The following is an 18,525-nucleotide window of genomic DNA, read 5'->3' on the forward strand; positions in this document are numbered from 1 at the left end:
TAAGTATTGGATTTAGTGTATGAATCTATTTCTATTGTATTTTGAATTATTGATTGAAATTTCTTAAGTGAATGTTAACTTCTTTAATGCAATAATTTACTAGAATATATCGTCCTCTTTTTCGGAAAATATGCCCATATCTTATTTTAATTGTTTATGCATAAAACTGTTGGTTTGTTAATTTTGTAAGTCAAGTGAATTTTCAAAATGTTTTCTACGATAAAATAATTTATACCACTGAAATGAATCGATTAATGGTGAATTCTGCAAATATTTTGAAGTTCGCAATATTCATGCGAAAAGTGAATATATACTTTGCATTTCAATTTTCTAAATATGTTAATACATTCTGTATACAAATTTATTATAGAGTTCGCATTCTTTATTCGATCCTCGATACTTCAGTCAGTATCCAAACATGTCAAAAGTAAATGTTATATTTTGTAACACAAATAAATTTAAAATACATGACTGAAGTAATTAAAAGGTTTAGTTTATAGCTAAATTGAGCAGTTTTAATAATGTTATGCAACTATTATAGAATAGGTTTAGAAAATAGGTTCTTCTGTTAGTGGGTTCTTTATTATCGCCAAGCCTAAATGTTGTTATTTATTTTGTAATTTCAATGAAGAATTTGAAAGAATTTGATTTTTGAATGTTGCTATTAATATATAGTAGGTTTTCGTCTGGGACGCTCTAATAGAATGGTATCGAAATTTTTCTTGAATTCACAGTTTTAAATGAATACTCAAATAATAACAACAAGGTATTTTACTTGACATATTATAAAAGATTATAAAAAAATTTACACCGTAAAATTAAAACTGTCCATTGAGTTGTACAATGAAATTTTATTGTGTATTTATATTTATTTTCTGTTATTATTGAATTGACTTAAGCTAAAATATGAAATAATTCAAAGCTTTTATAAAAAGCACTTTAAGTAATTTTGAATTAAATAATTTAAGCATTTAATTCTTTTAATTTCTGTTTACGATAGATTTCAATTCGTACAAATATGCTCCAGCCAATAAAATCAATCTTTCGGGAAATTTTCTTTACCATCAAAATTTTTAAGTAATTAATATTTGTATTTTAAAGCTTGCTTATGCTCATTTATATAGGGATTTTTATTTGCTCACTTTATCAACAAGGAGTTATATTTGTCAAAAAGGATTTATTTAGCACATAATAAATAAAGAAAAATATGAAATTAATAATGAATTTTTTTATATATTTATTTATTGCCTTTATTTTGCACTCGAAAAATATTTTTAAAAAGCGTTTTATATCAGAATGGTCCTGTTTTCCTACATTACAAGTATAAACTTTTTCTTCTAACCAAATTAATATAATTGCAAATAAAAATGGACTTATTCTTAGCTATGAGAAAATGTATACAAAATAATCATAGATGCTTATATTCAGCCATTTAATTGAGGCCCTTTTATAACGAAATACTATATTTTACTCGATAAAATATATAAGATTCACAAAATTTAATTTTTTTTTTTCATTTTGAAAATAACAGAACTAACGTCAGCGCTTTTCGAAAAGAAATTAACTTGTAGAAGTTCTAAATGAAAATATCGTGCATTAAGAACAAAACAGACTTTTCAAATCGATTTTAAAGGATTAATTTCAAATACATTCCTTTTAATATTTTAACTTCGCTTTCATTGCAAAAATAATTTTTATTAAAAGATAAAAATATATAGAAACCATGGAACCAAGATTTACCTCAGTAAGTCTGCAAAAACCTGATGTTTAAAAGAAAAGGAATTTTTTAAACATCAAATTTCAAATTTTTTTGTTTGCATGTTACCATAAAGCAATAATAATTATTTTGTAAAAGCTATTATATATCTATCAATCAATTTAAAACAATGCTTATAAATCAGCATAAAACATTCTAAATAGTATAGAAAACTTTGCAGTTTCTATACGAAACATAGAACATTGAACTTTGAAACTGAAATATTTCCCTTACATAAATTTGACCCTAACCAATTAATCCTATGCTGGAGAATTTCGAGCTGAAATGCTCATCAATAAACATGCTAACGATTCCAATTCGATCTCTTTTCATCCATGAATTATATATGTGCCGTTATGGCTACATATCCATCGCGTCTGACGAGAGGTTTTAAAATGTTATGACCAATTACTTTTAAATAAAGTAACAAAATTTCTGAGATGAGTAGCATGCGAGGAAGTTAAATTGTAATCAATAAGGCAAAAGTAAATAAACAAAGGGGAATTAAAGCTGCTATCGTTGTTTCGCATGACGCTCTAGGCCATTTTATATTAAATCTTAACAACGTGATGCAGCATTGTCTTTAAAATGAGCAGCATTTTAAAAATCATAAGGATAGTCAAAAGATTTCTTGAATTCTGGGATATCCATTTATATTTTCATGCATTATTAAATATAATAAAAAGAATGTGCAACCGATTTTAATAAACACAGTGAAATGGCTGTAAATTGAGTAAATGTTTTTTTCATGGATCTGGAATTTAAATAATGCAATCTCGAAAGTAACTTATTACTGATCAGATCTGTCAAAATAAATCTCTTATAGCACTAGTGTGACGACAGAAATTATAAGATATGTAATCTAGGGCTATCCAAAATTATTTTATTCTTATTATTTTATTATTTATCAAAATTATTTTTCAGCAAAAACTAAATTTATTGGTAAAATGTCTCTAATTTTTAAATTGGATTTTTAATCTAATCTTTTTTATCTTTTTTTTGTTGAAAGTGTTTTAATGATTTTATTACGTTTGCTGGAAATGGAATAATAACAATATTTAATTCTGGATTATTTATTTTTATTATGTACTAACCTCACAATATAAACAGAATTAGAAATATATGTACATTTCCTTTTGCGAACTCTATAATCAGGAAATCTTTCTATGTTGAAAACTTATTAATAATAATATTTGATACCAAGCACGTAACTTCCTATTAAATTGAAGTGAAAAATTAGTCAAATGCCCAATTCTGTTTTTGCGTACTCCAAATTTAACTAATATTATCTATATTTTTACATTTTATTATTATTTTATTTACATTTATTTACTATTATTAAGTACATTTTACAAACATCGGACGATCCGTATTCAACATATAAAATCATTAAACTTATAAAGGTAAAAATTCCTGATCTATTTTAAATTAGCAATTCTCAGATTTCAAACTAACTCGACCACGTTGTTATCCACTCTGACTTAATTCCTCATTGGATAGCATTCCCCATGGTATAATCTCCCTTTCTAGAGATTAGTGTGATCCTAAGTCGCAAAATGAAAAACGTTTATTTAAGTCTGTCGATTACTTTTGTCTCCAATATTTAGTTAAAATTTACAACAATTTAAGACTATATGCTTTCTAGGTGCAGAGAAATTCCTGCACAAAGATAAACAGGGCCAGTCAGAATGTACTAAATCTATAATAAAAATAAATGCAGACAAAAATCTTAACACCTTAAGATTATACCGCATCTCCATCTCTGATGCTTACGCGTTTCCGGTCCGCTTTGTTGTAGATGTAGATGCCGATGAATATGGTTATATCTAAAACTGACAGCAGCAATAAACCCGAAAAGCTAAGTAAAACCCCTTTAACCAAATACACAATAAGATAAAGTGACATCGTATCACTTTAAGTCAAAATAAAAATAATAATCTACGTATTTAAAATAATAAGGAAAACCAATAAACCAAAAGTGCCCAGCCCCAATATTTGGACTGATTTCCTCACTTTTTTGTTTCATATGAAAGCCTACGATTTCTTCTTCCTCCCGTCATCCTTAAATTTAAAGAGAAATTGAACGAATTGCTCTATCGTACATTCTTTACAGAGAAAACTTGCAACAGAATTCAGCAGTTGAAACCACCGAGTCGATTTCATTAAGCTGAATTACATTGTATTGTAAGCATATCAAAATGCCGTTAGCTTTCCTACTGTATAAAATTGGTAAAATCGATGCATTAAATTTTTTATTTAGAGTTTGTAACTCTCGAACTCTATCGGAACATTTCTCCACACAGAAACACAATGAAATAATGCTTTTGAAATAGATCTCTGAAAAGGCGGTGGGTGCGAGAAAAGCATTGATTTGACATGTAATTCATATGATTACTGGTAACTCTTTATAATTTCATAAAAAATAAAAATTGGCAACATCGGTGCAGTGATTTGATGAAGGAATGGTTCTTTAGTTTTTCTAATTATTTTAAATATAAAGCTGTTGGACAAATAGCTGGTCGTCAAGCGATGCTATTTATATTTAAAAATATTTATCTGAACTTAAAACATGAAGCTTCGTTTTAAATTTGAATCAACTTAAATTTTACATACATATCCCAATACTGTATAGTTGTAAAGTTAAATATTATAGGGCTAGACCACACACACACACACATATAATCCAATATTTTTGTTATTTTAAGTGACAAATGTGCTTTTTCAGATATGGCATTAAAGCTGAATGTTATCACTTTTAAAAAAATTCTACCATTCCTGTTTATTTAAAGACGAGTATAAGATTCAGCAAAGGTTATTTATCACTTAGTAAAAAGCAATGTAAAATTTAATACAATATCATCTTGTAAATCCTGTGCACATTACACTTTAAAAAAAAGCTACGAAAGAAAACGAACTATCCATAACAATTTCGGTGCGATTATAAACGAATATCAAAGTTTGAACTAATCGTGTTAAGATGTCGCCATATATACAAATATATAAAATGAATATTTCACTTTTGGCTATCATGAATGCCATCCAGCATTTAGGTCCTGCAACACTGTAAGCTACCGAGTTCTAAATCAATAACTGCAAAAAAAAGAAAGTCATATTTTAAATTTTTAATCTGGTTTTAGTATTTGTTCAGTTTCTATCTGAAAATGTGAAATATATGTATTTAAAGTATAAATAAAAAAGACGATAAATAAAAATGAATAATTTATTAAATAATAATTGCACTTGAAAGTTGTTCTATTCTAGGAGAAACAGCAAATCTCTCGTCTTATATTTATCCTTCAGTGACTTTTAAATTCAAAGAACGAAAATAAATGTTACTAATTTACTTTCCTGTTAAAGTAACGATTAAGTTTTTAAAATATTTCTTTTTCTATCTTCAATGTAAACTTCCAGACAGTAATAAAATAAATTTTCACTTCTTTAGCAAGAACGATTGGAGACGATAAATTGGCAATTATAGATGAAATCAAATTTAGTCTAGATTTATTTTTACATTTTTTTACATTTATATCCATGAATGTGAAACTCTCAAAGATCATGGAAAACATCAGATATTCAATTATTTATTATCAAAAATTTGTATATTTTTAATGAAAAAAGTTATTATTATTAAAATTATTTATAACTCATACTCATTAAAGATCTATAATTATGAAGCTATTATAGAATGAAAATAGATATTAAGAAGTTATTAGATTTGTGAAAACTTGCTTTTGCGGGGTTTTAAATGCGGGGGTCATCAGAACATGCTGGGTTTTAAAATAGATGATTATATCTATGATTCAATATTTCTTAAAGAACTTGTTTTTATATAAAATGTAAATTTGTGTGTATTCTGTAGCAAATAATATTTTGTCAACTAGATTTTGTAAATAGTTCTGAATTTATTTTTGTTTGAATTTCCTATTTAAGTTGTTTCAATTTTAAACATGTTCTATCTCTGTCTATTCTAATAATACGCTTATCTTGTAGCCCATCATTTTCTGACATTTTATTGATTTTTTTTCATATGCATAAATTTTGATTATTTTCGAATAACTGAAAATTCTATTTAATAATATTTATTACATCTGCTAAAGTACATTTAGAAAAATGCATTAATAGGATTCTTATACAAGCTTAAGTAAGACAAGCATATGGTTTAGTATTATATATAAATTTTAGAAGCAATAATTATAACTAATCCTTATGCCTCATATGCAATATCAAGAAAGGATTCAAGCGAATTTTATTTAATATATAGGAACATTTGTAGGTAATATCGATACAAATTCCATTTAAAGACCTATAAAACTTATAAAATCTGAGATTTATGTAAATATTGGGTCCTATCAAAAATATTGAAGCTAGTTTTCGTACTCAATATATCAATCTGAATTCAAGACAAAAAATACAAATTACATTTCGACAATTTTAAGCAGGTGTTCGAATTACAAAAATCTACAATCATTGCTTCTGTTCTATAAAATAAATATGCGTATTAGATTTGGAATACTAGCAAAAAATCTGAGCAGATTTTTACAAAGCTTACATATTTTGAATTTAAACTTACATAATCGGCATAGTAAGCGTTTATGAAAAAAACTTAGCACTAATTTTATATAAAATTTAAGAGTCGATTTATGATTTATAAGTTATCTAAGTCGTATGTAAAGCATTCGACACACAATAAAAAGTTAATTAACATCTATAACATCGCATGAAAAAGAATTCAATATTCTTAGCAGTTTTATAATTGCTACTTTGTCAGAAAATTTTTAATATGGCTATTTGGTATAATTAACTCTGAAAGATAATGATTGTAATAATTCACATTCTAAATTAGATATCTTTTAAATATTAATCGAATTTAAAACTCCATTTTAAGAATATCTAAAAGAAAGCCTTTTTTTACATCTACTTCAATCTATAAATGTTTAAGAAGTATCAGACATCCAATCAACGTTTCGAGTAACAAATTACTTCGATCTCGCCGTACGTGCAATGAGAAACAAAATTGATTGAGTATACTATGTTTTACAAATGAGACCTGTTTTGTCTTCGAGACACTTTGCAATAATGAATGCGGATATTACCGGAAGGTTTTCATTTAGCTGGTTTAGATAGCACAATGTTTCCAACATTGAATAAGGTAATTTAACAGCATCACACATTGGTCATTAAATTTGTTCTTAGCAAATCACCTGCTTTCTAGTAGAGCGAATAATTTTTTATAAAGACGAATTACCATCTTCTCCATACGATTTCTTATAGATATAATAAATAATTTCTGATATCTTCCTGAAATAATAATTGTTATTTTAAATATTTTGTTTTTAAATTTAAAGAAATTGTAGTAGTTACTTCTGTTGAATTGGCTAAATAAATATATATATAAACTTTTTTTTGCTTAATACATGATTCAAGAATTTTAATAAATTCTTATAAATCCAATTAAATATACTAATTAATGGTGGTGATTTAGAATTGAACTAAATTAAGTGCAACAAAAATTATTCTTTGATTTCAGTTCTGAGAGAAAAATTTCTTAGTGAAAATCGGTATAGGAAATGAATAATCGTGGTAGACTCTTTTGCTCAACCTGTGTTGTTGTTTTGACTACAATAGATATATTTACGGAAACGCAGTTCCATTAAAATGAAACGATTTTATTTAACAAAAGAAAAGGATATGTAAAGTGATTATATTTTTAACTGATTGCAATAAACTAATAATTTTTTCACTTTTTTGGTTAACAAAAATATTGTATATAAATTTATGATTTTATGAATAGTTCTAAAATTAAATAAAACCCAGTGCTCTCTATAACTATATAAAATAGAATCAATTAAACAAGTAAACATTCATTAAACGTATAAATAGTTGATAAAAATTAGACATATTTATCTATCTCAGAAAAGTCATTCTGAATTGTCTTATAGTTTTTTATAATAACAAGCGAAATATTTTTTTAAAAGAAATACGAATGCAATTGAATACAAAGTTCTTCCGCAGTAGTTTATTTTAATTCTAATTTTGCATAAACATGTATAAAATAGAATTAGTTTCATATTTTCATATTAAATTTTATTATAATTAAATTCATTTCTGAAAAATGTTATATTTATAATGCAAATAATTGTCATCTTTTGATAATTTTTAGGGTAATATGAGCATAGTATTTGTTAATTTGGAAGAACATAATAAGATAGTTTAAGATGCAAAAAGTGCATATTTGCTTAATAGTAAACTTGACCTTAATCATGAAATTTGTTAAGTTTCTAGAAGAAGAAGTAAAAAGAGAAATTTATTTAGAAATAAAAATCACAGGATGCATATTATTTTATTTTTCTCTATTCCAGCAATTACCATTGTAACAAAAATATATTTATATTAATTTTTTTTAATAAATAACGATATTTAAAAGGTTATAATAAATATTTATGCTCATAAAAAAACCTACTTATAAAAGTTCAAGATAATAAATTAGATATATATTATATGATCTAATAATGCCATATTATGTTTAATGAAATTCAACTATATCAGATGGTCTGAAAATTAAAAGAAGCCTGATAATTCAAAATTTAAACCTAAAATTTGAGCAATAAATTTAAGCCTAAGTTTTGAGCGTCATTCAAGGAATAATTATTTTGATTCAGAAACGAGTCTAAATGGAAAGGATATTAAAAATCTACTTTCTGTATTTTCAATAACAAAAGATTATTTGTTGTAATTTTAAATGTAGTTTTTTACATATCATATATGTTGATATAAATATATTCCATTAAGTACTTTTTCTTGTCAGTTCTTCACATTAAAAAATATGCACCAAAAAGTAGCAGTTTAAATTTCTTATTCCACAAAATAATATTTAAAAAATGAAAGAATCTTTTTTCTAAAGCTTTTTGAAATAAATATTATCTGTTTCAATTCTTTCTTAATCAATCCAAAACTAACTTTAAAAAAAACTGTCAGCTCTTCGCATTACATCACCCAAAATTAGTGTTTTAAATTCCTTATTCTACAAAATAATATTTAAAAAAAACGAAAGGAACTTTTAAAAACTAATCTTATCTGTTTCAATTTTTTACTTCAGCAAATAAGAATCCATTTTTATTACTATTTCACACTGATTATATGAAACATAGATTAATTGAATTAAAAAAATTAAAACATGCATGTTTAAATATCAATTAATTTCACAGCTGACGGATAAAATTCGCTGAAAAAGAAAACATAGCTGATTCAAAAAAGTGGGAAAATGTTTCCACATCTTCTTTCGTTTGATCTATTTAAAATGAATAGCCAATCATCAAACACAGATTCATTAATCCAAGTAGCCTTGTGAGGGAGAATGTAAACGCTTTTGTGACTTGAATATTTATGAGTTGATTCATTATTCATCAAATTATTATTCATGAATAAAAGTGTCTGACTATTAACGTGCATTATTCAATTTAAAACACGCTTACATATTTAATCCATTCGGCTAAGAAAAATGCAAATGTAGTACACTAGGAATTTCTATCGATCAATTCTAGGTAAAACATATTTCTCGTTTTGTATGCTTAAATCTTTTACCTTCATTTAATTCATTTTATTAATAACAAAATAATATTTTAAATTATCTGTAGTTTTATTTTTAATTTAAGTATTTTTGAGTTTTGAGTGAGTTATTTGTGCTTAGTTCTAGAGAAAATACCGAAATGGTTTTCATTTCATTTCTAAGAAAATAATTGCTTTTATGGAAGTATATTACATGAAATTATTTTCTAGTTAAATTTTAAATATATCTTTTCCAAATAATTAAGATCTAGAATCGTTAAATTCTCTTGTGAATTAAAATAGGACTGAAAAAGTCTTTAATAAATAATGCAAATTAAAGCAATAAGAAATAGATATTGCTTCTGAAGCGAAATGCCATACTTAAAATTAATTTTTAAATGGAATTTTCTATTTTGAAATCAGTTTAAAACAAAATCCAACTAATAATTATTTATATGAAAGCAAAGTGAAATATAATACGGATAATGCATGGATATGTATGACTAGAATTTTTAAATTCTGCGAAAATAGATTTTTTTAATAAGTCTTTTTATATAGTTTGTAAAATAATAGCAAATACTTTAATAGTCTTACAAACATTATGAAAATTTCGAAAAACAGTCTTCCAATGAAAGATTTGCAGGAAATATTTGTTTCAATTATAAAATGTATCACATAAAATTATTTATCTGATAAATGTCTATGACAACATTGGATAAAGCTAACATAATCAATTAATTGAAATAAATGTAAACAAATTGCTGATTCAATTTTTTTCATAGAGCAATAAGTGAGGTTAATTTAGCAAAATGTTTATTTATGGGTATCATCATCTGTATAAAATTTGGATGATTATTAGTTCTTAGTGAAGTTTTTCATTTACTTGCTTTACTCTTTTTATTGTCTTAATTGAGGTTCAAAACTCTTTTAAAATCATATGTACAATCATTTCTATGTCTCTTTTAGCAAAATACTTGATATATTTCCATTTTGTTAAAAAATTGTACCATGATTATTAAAAATAATATAGACATATTTAATGTGAGTAAATACTACTTATGCATTTTAAATATAATAATTTAGTTATTCTGGGCTAGTTTAACTCTTTGACAAAAACAAAAAAAAGGCAAATAACTGATGAAAAAAATTTATTTGGAAATAAATTTTGAATGTCAAATCATTATTAGTCGTTTAATAAATTAAAACTTTAAATGTCTTGTAAATGCTATTCTGGATTAAACTGACGGTTTTTTTTAGGATATTCAAATTATGTCGGTATGATATTCAGATATGTTTTCTAAATATAAATACAGATATTGTCTTGTCTATAGCATTTATAGATAATTCAAATTATTCAGCACAATAGATTAATTATGTGTAAGAGTAATCCATTGAATCAATGCTGACAGCATATTTGTCATTTAAAGACTATTCGTGTATAAATAAAAAATGAACGTCTTTCATTAAATGCTTGAAAAAATGTGAAATATTACTAAATATTCAAAAGGCTAGAATATTAATTTGCCTATGATATCCCTTTCCCAGAATAAATTAAATTTGTTTTCATCAAATGATGCCATTTTCTATCTAGAATGTGTGTGCTGATAAGAAAAATTAGTTCGACGGATTCTCTCCGTAAAATATAAAACATCCTTTCCCTCCATGTTGCAATTTTGCATCTTTTCCGAAACAGGACGAACAAGAAATTGAGCTCTTTCAGGAAGAGATTTTTTCCCTTTTTCCCTTTTTCTCGACGGAAGTTACTTAGCAATCTTACGATAGAAATTTGAATCCCCTGGAAAACACAACGCATCAGGAAAAAGAAAGTTTACGTCGTCTTGCTTTATGCCACTTGGAGTTCAATTTCCCCCAATACTCAAAGAGAGGAATCCTAAAAGCCTTTACTGGGATGCATCGTAAATAGGAAAAAAAGGGAGAGACACAAAATAAAAAGAGAAAAACATGAAACTCTGGATGCAGGTAGAAATCACCGTTCTTACGTCGCAGGGACTTCAGTTTTATGAGAGAGGCATACTAACATTCCCAAGCCTGTAAAGGCGGACCCGTGAAGGCAATTACGTATCTTATACGAAAATGGCTTTCACAAGCTGAAGAGAACGCTGCACCGACGTCGGCACAGCACTTTGTGCATATATTGGTTATAGGTTGAAACTATGACAGCGAAGACTGTACCCTCGCTTTCAAACCAAATGTTCAATTTCTGATCGATGTACCAGCAGCGGATGAATTGAAAAAGCTGGAACACCTCCAATATTATTTCGGGTTTTGAAAGAACAAGATCTTTTGAAACAAGGAGACACAGTCGTTTTATGTGAGAAAAGTGTATTGTTTTAACACTTGTCCTTCTTTCTTCATTATCCATTGGTAAATCAGAAGCAAGTTTTGTGATTCATCTAGAATGAAGGAAAAGAAGTGGAAGCGAGAACTAGATCTTCTTGGAAGACTTTCAGAAAATTTGAGGTGTGATATTTTGTAACAGGATGGTCATGTATTTGTGATTTTCCATTCATTTATACGAATGGATTTTAATTAAAAACAAACTCAGACATTCGATGAGAAATCGCCTTTCAGAAGTAATAAATAAGAAATAATTTTCGATTGAGAAAGTTTGAGAAAGTGGGGATTTTATATTTTAATAACACCAACAAGCATATTTTTTCCCATAAAATTTCTCAAAAAAATTAATCATAAGAAAATAATCTAAATTTTCATGTAAATCATGCTTAATTAAGTAATTAATTTTCAAGCAATCCACATTAATATGGTAAAATGAATTTTAAGAAGGGGGTATAGTACGATACCTCAAACAATTAAACTTTTTAAAAAATGCAACTTCAAATCCTGGCATTTCCACCCATCAGTTTTTGGGTGGAATTAACAACAAATTAACAGCGGCAATTATTAAAGTGATCATAATATTACTGTGTAATTTTTAGATATAGTCAAAATAAACAATTATCGTCTTACTCACAGAACTAAGACTAAAAGGAAAATCTTAGCTGAAACTATTTGAGAAGCGCCATTTGTTGAAAAATATTTTCCTTTCAAAAAGTGATGAAAAGCTTCTAAGTACAATATCTAAAATATGCAAATAATGTGGCAAGAAAATCTAACCTTGCTTTAAAATATTCTGGAGTGGAATTTTTCTTACCTGGATATGACATCATCTTGTTGAAAAATTGCGCAATATATAGATATTTTCTCCATACCTTCGTGTACTTAAACTGCTCCTGTTGACAGTAAACTTCCGTGACAATTTGACTAGAATTTAAAAGTTCGAAATATATTCAACTTTTGAAATTCCAATAATATTTCTACATGGCTGTTTTTTCTTTTCGAAACAAAAAAAAAGAAGCAAAGCTGTGGTTAGATCGATCGTTCTTACTTTGCTAACTAATACAATATGTGGTCTTAAAAATTAATTTTATTCAAGTGACTATTAAATTGAATAGATGAATTATTACTATGATTCTAATTATTATTATTATTGTTGTTATGATACTTTTAGATTGATTACTTAGATGGGTTATTGTTAATTTTCTTCAAAAAATTCTTGAAGAACTTATAGAATATATTTATATATAAGGGCTCCGAAAAAGAGAAAAAAAAAACTGATTTCATTCAACGTTTGAAGAAAGTGGTAATTCAAAAATTTGACATTAGGCACGTTTTCCATTTCTTCACAACATTTAATTCATCTACAGAATGAAGAACAATCTATTATTGGCATCTTAACTTTCAAGTAAAGAATGGAACGAAATTGTATTTGGTAAAGTTGATCGTAAAAATTTAAGCATAGGACTTGACAAAAAATATTTCTTTCTTTAACCTGGATGACAATTTTACGTGCAGCATCAAAGAAGATTGAAATCTATTGAGTAGTTTGTGATAGAAATTAATAGCATAACAAATAAAAATTTACCAAGCAAGAAATTCGAAAGAAATTTTGAAATGAATCTGTGTTACGGAACAAAATTCTCTTCTCACCCAAGAATATATATTGAATCGAAAATACTCTTGGTTACGAAATATCAATTCTATGCATCATTAGCTAGAATTTAGCTGCCAAAAGACAACTATACATGATAAAAAAAGAAGAATGATTGAGCTTATCCAAAAAGTTAATTCAAGGCAACGCGTAACATTTTTCTAAGCTTCATTGTTTTGAGCACATGTTAGTACTGAATATTTATTCGGACTTTTCAGGAAAGATTTGACCATGCTTTTTGTTTTATATTTATTTCCTTTTCTTAAAGGCTTCTCTCCCTATTATCCCATTGTAAGCAATGAGTATTGCTTACAGAAATGAAACAAATTATGTGCAAAATGCACTGAGAAAATGTAGGATTCATTGGGGAACACAATATAAGTTCTTAGTTAGTAGTGTTTGAAAAAAAAATTAAGGATATAGTTTCATAATACACATAATGTATGGTGTGATACCCAGAATCAATCGTAATTATAAAAATCGGATTATTTTTTAAATTACAAACTTCAATAATCGTGGTCTATAAGTCTTAAGAGCCTTATAGATTCAAAGCATTGAAATGCATTAGATTATTGGTTTCTAGGTCTAAATAAACAAAAATCACTTTGATTAGAAATCAGATTGAGAGTTGTTTCTTGTTAAATAATGAAAACGAAATTTATTTAGAAAATAGATTGTTTCCACAAATCACTAATTTTAATGACAGGAAAATCAATTATAGAACAAAAGCAAGTATTAAGGACATCATTAGAGATTATAACATAATTCATATTTTTGGTTTTGAAGTAAAAATAATATAGTATTTCCGAATTGTTGTGTATTATTACGCATTTAAATTCAGTCACCGAAATGAAAATTGTCTAGATACAAAGTAACACTCAGTTTATTGATAATGTTAATTATATAATAAGTAATCAAGAACAATGGGCAGCCCATCGAGATTTGAGACACTCTGAAGACTATACATTATATATAATATTAACAAAATTTAAATTATACTAAGGAATTAGATTGTTTTCACTTTCGAAGTGAATTTATTGAATACTTGTATATTCGTGGATATGAAATCAAACAAGTGAAGTTTTCAAATGATATATTTCTCTTATCCTTAGTATATATAAATTCTTGATTCCGGAGCCGGAATTTATACATCTTCACTATTTTTTTACTTAAAGCAAAAAGTTAGTAGTTCAATAACTAAAGAGGAGTTTTAAGATGATGTTAATACATAAATTTTAATCCCTTGAGATGGTATTAGGCTATAGGGATTTGGAATTAATAAAAGAATAGAAACTTATTACATATATGGACATTGAGAATCTTGGTTTAAATTTATGGAACCAAATTTGAACAAGTAATTTTATGACTATATTGGTAGCTTTCTATTCTTCCAATAATTAATTCAAAATATAAAAGTTATAACCTTATTTTCATTTTAAACATTGTCTATATAATCATAGAACAAGAACATATAGAAATTTTATAGAGTGAAAAAAGTATGTTTTTCATCGAATTGTTATTATTCAGAATTATCATCATAATTAGAGTTTTTACTAAACCATTTACTTGAAAACTCTCAAACAAGATTTCCCACACTTCACACAGATTTATAATTGTCTAACTCATACAAAAAAAAAATGCATAAAAATTCTTCCTATTTCTTAAATATTCTTATGCAATCCACATAGAATGAGAATTAGAGTAATTTATCATTTGTAGTAATGAGGATAAGAGTCATTTATCATTTATAGTAATGAGGATAAGAGCAATTTATCATTTTGTTAGATTATACAATCAGTCATGATTTCAATACTCATTTAATATAGTATTAATGACATTAAATACAAGCTATAAGATGCTCTCCTATATAAGTTGCGGCAATTTGAATATTAAAAACCAAAATGAAGTTATATAGTACATGGAGGCTTTTTACTACAGGATTTCCATTTATGTTTTCAGTATTTTTATATTCTGCTTAATCATAGGCTAAAAACTAAAATGAAAGCTTATTTATTCTAAAGTTTTCAGAAAAAGTTATAGATAGTTCTTGAAATAAAGCAAAGATTAGAAGAAAAATATATGAGATATTTATTCTAATGTAGGCTGTAAAGATTCCTCTCACATTCCACTTTCACAAATGTTTATAAATTTATAATTTAGAAATATTTCTTTAGAAAGTTATGGTATTTTACAAATTATAAAATGCGTAATAGCGTAATGAAGCAAATATTTGTTAAACAGGTCTGGTAGGTTCATTTAATAATCTGTTTTGACTAACTTTGATTCTTTGGATGTCTCTGATGATCTTAAAGAGTAAGATAAAAATGATGTAAATCAATTAAATTATATGGATTTAATTGACTTCTAAAATTTGGCATTAGCTACTCAGTTTTTAACTAACCAAAGTCATAATATATCAATTTAAAAATACACTTTTTGATTTTGGATATTAGTGTATCTATCCTGTGATAAAAATGAGTTGCGTCTAGATGGGTGGCATCTGGGAATTAATAGTTTAATAAAATTGCAATCGTTCAAGTTGTATACTCGCAAATATTAAGTTATATACATATACTTATAAAAATAAGTTTTTATCACTTTATTATAAATGCAGTTATTAATTATTTTATGATGACTGAAGATTTCCATGGATTCAATTTAACTAATTTCTATCAAAATTTTTAATCATATAATTTATGTCGTATGTAAATTTAAATGTTAAAATTCATTGGAATGAAAAAACTGGATAGCACAATTATTAAAAAATATACCAATTCTCTATGAAAACCTATTAATGGTTATTAAGAAATACTAATTTGTCCTTTAAATGCCTCCCGTCTTGGTTAAAATTTTTATTTTAAATTGTTATATTCATCAAGAATTAACTGTTTACAGTTCATGGCGTCTTTGATTCCATTTCGTTCAAGACTATTTCTGGAAGGAAAAATAATTAGGTGGATTATAGTTTAATCTAACAATTTTAAAAAAAAGATATTATGATTTTATTGATATTTTGAAAGTGAAGGATAAAGTATATTATTGACAGATTGCATGAGCTTTAATATTTCTTATTACCTCTGAGTATTTAGGTATGAAGTATTATACATGCTCTCACGATCGTTCCGTTTCTGAATTACACAGAAAAAAAATGACAGAAAACCATAAATCCAATGATTACTTTATCAACTATTACTCTAGGTTAAACCGAATTTCATTTTATTTCCCCTTTGCTCACTTCCTTGGCATACGGCCTCACACCTAACTGGAAACTCCACCCTTTCCTAACAACGGAGAAAGGAAAAAAAAATGTTTAAAGGTCTAACCTCTAAAAGTAATCATAAATGACTCACTTTTAACAGTTGAAGAGAAAAAAAAAAGTTTGAGTTGAAAACTTCATTGGCAATCTTTCAAACAACAGCAATGAAAAAAAAAAAATTGTGGCGCTATATTAATGATTATGCTTCCAATTCTTGACTTCACGTCCAAAACAGCCAGCCTTTACTTTCCCATCGCCTCGCCAAATTATTGTTAAATTTGTTTTAAAGAGAATTGCAAATCAAAGAAATCTTTGTTACAAACAAAAACATGTCAGTAAGTGGTCTCTATGCATAATAAATAACTGCCATAAATTGTCTATACTTTATTTTATTCTCTCTGCTTTAATGTAAGATATTATTACAACTGCATTTACTAAATGAACAATACATATGATTGAGAATTTTATCGCTTTTAACTAATGTATAAGGACGCTTTTATAATTAAGACTGAAATGAAAAGAAAGACGTTATAACTTTTATTATGTAATAATATAAGAGAAATTACATTGAATATATTTCAAAAACTGCAATCGAAATAAAGTTGGTAAATAAACAAGGCAAGAGTAAAAAATGCCTTATTAGAACCGGAAATTGTTTCCCAAAAGCCGGGTAATATTTTTTTTTATAAAACGCTATGAACAATGGTTATTTTTAAGTAACTTTCTGAAACTATTTACAAAGCAGTTTGCTTTTCAGTCTAAATTATTTTTAAAGTTAGCAATTTTCTTTAACCGTCACATTTCAATCTATTTAAGCAGTTAAACTATCACCAAAAATTAAATCGTTGTTTTAACTAACATCTGTCACTCATCTATTTAGATTTAGTTTTATGTGTCAATATTCATAATAAATAAACAGAGAAGAATATTTTCTTTTGTCTTCTTTCAGCAGAGAACATAAAATGTTCTGAATTTTTGCAGAGCTTGTAAATGGCTTATTTCTGAATCTTAGGATATAGTAGTGCTGCAACATATAAGGTGCGGTTTCACTATAAATTTTAATTCTGTTTGTCATAGCACCGATCGTTATAGTTTATATATAATTGCTTACATTGAGAATAAAACTTATGTTATGACGTAAAGCTAATTGATTTCTCAGAAATAGGATTTTTTTTAATCAAGTAAGTCATGTTAACAGTTCAGTTTGAGTGATACCAAAGAATATAAAATTTAATAATCTTAATATTTTTATAATTAAATTGAAAATAAATAAATATTTTTAAAATAGGGACTTCTTAATGATGCGTGAATTTTCTAAGTTTTTCAGTAAGGGGAATACTTCTATGTTTACATGGTAGAAAATCTTCAACCTGATTAGCTTTCGATTTTTTTTTATTTTCAGCTTTAAAACTTTTTTAGTTTATTACGTTAGCTACCACATGACTCATTTGTGATTCATATTTACTACCTAATTAGATTACTCTTTACTACTTAGATGACTCTTTATTTAAGACATAGTCAAGAAAGGTTCATCTAATTAGAAAGACTGTCAACATCACACGACGTAAACCATGTCAATAAATATTCTTCAGTTTTTTCTCCCTATATGACGATTTACAACTATTAAATACTTCTCATATCATTTCATTTATGATATTAACACATTACTGGAATAAAGGTATCTTAAGGTATATTAAGGTATCTATACAATGAAATATTTAATTATTCGTATTGATTCACTGGAAAACTACATAAATATACTATTTATTATAATGCATACAAATTTAAAAATACAGTAAGAAAATTATTATCATAAAGCATTTTACATATAAGCAGAATGCAATAAGGATATTTAAAGAAGAATGAAAATGTTCATTTATTATTGGAAACATCAGTGTAAATAAACCTCAGATTGCATTAAATACTTTTAAAATTTTGTATGGATTACTTTAGAAGTTT

The 18,525-nt window shown here is 26.2% G+C and overlaps 1 protein-coding gene across 3 annotated transcripts in view; it reads left to right on the forward strand.

Moving 5' to 3' along the window:
- LOC129960467 (inhibitory POU protein-like) overlaps positions 1-18,525 on the forward strand; it is a 76,202-nt gene that overhangs the window by 34,634 nt on the left and 23,043 nt on the right. The window lies entirely within an intron of this gene.

This window comes from Argiope bruennichi, chromosome X2 (genome assembly GCF_947563725.1).
Source record: "Argiope bruennichi chromosome X2, qqArgBrue1.1, whole genome shotgun sequence".
NCBI lineage: Eukaryota > Metazoa > Arthropoda > Arachnida > Araneae > Araneidae > Argiope > Argiope bruennichi.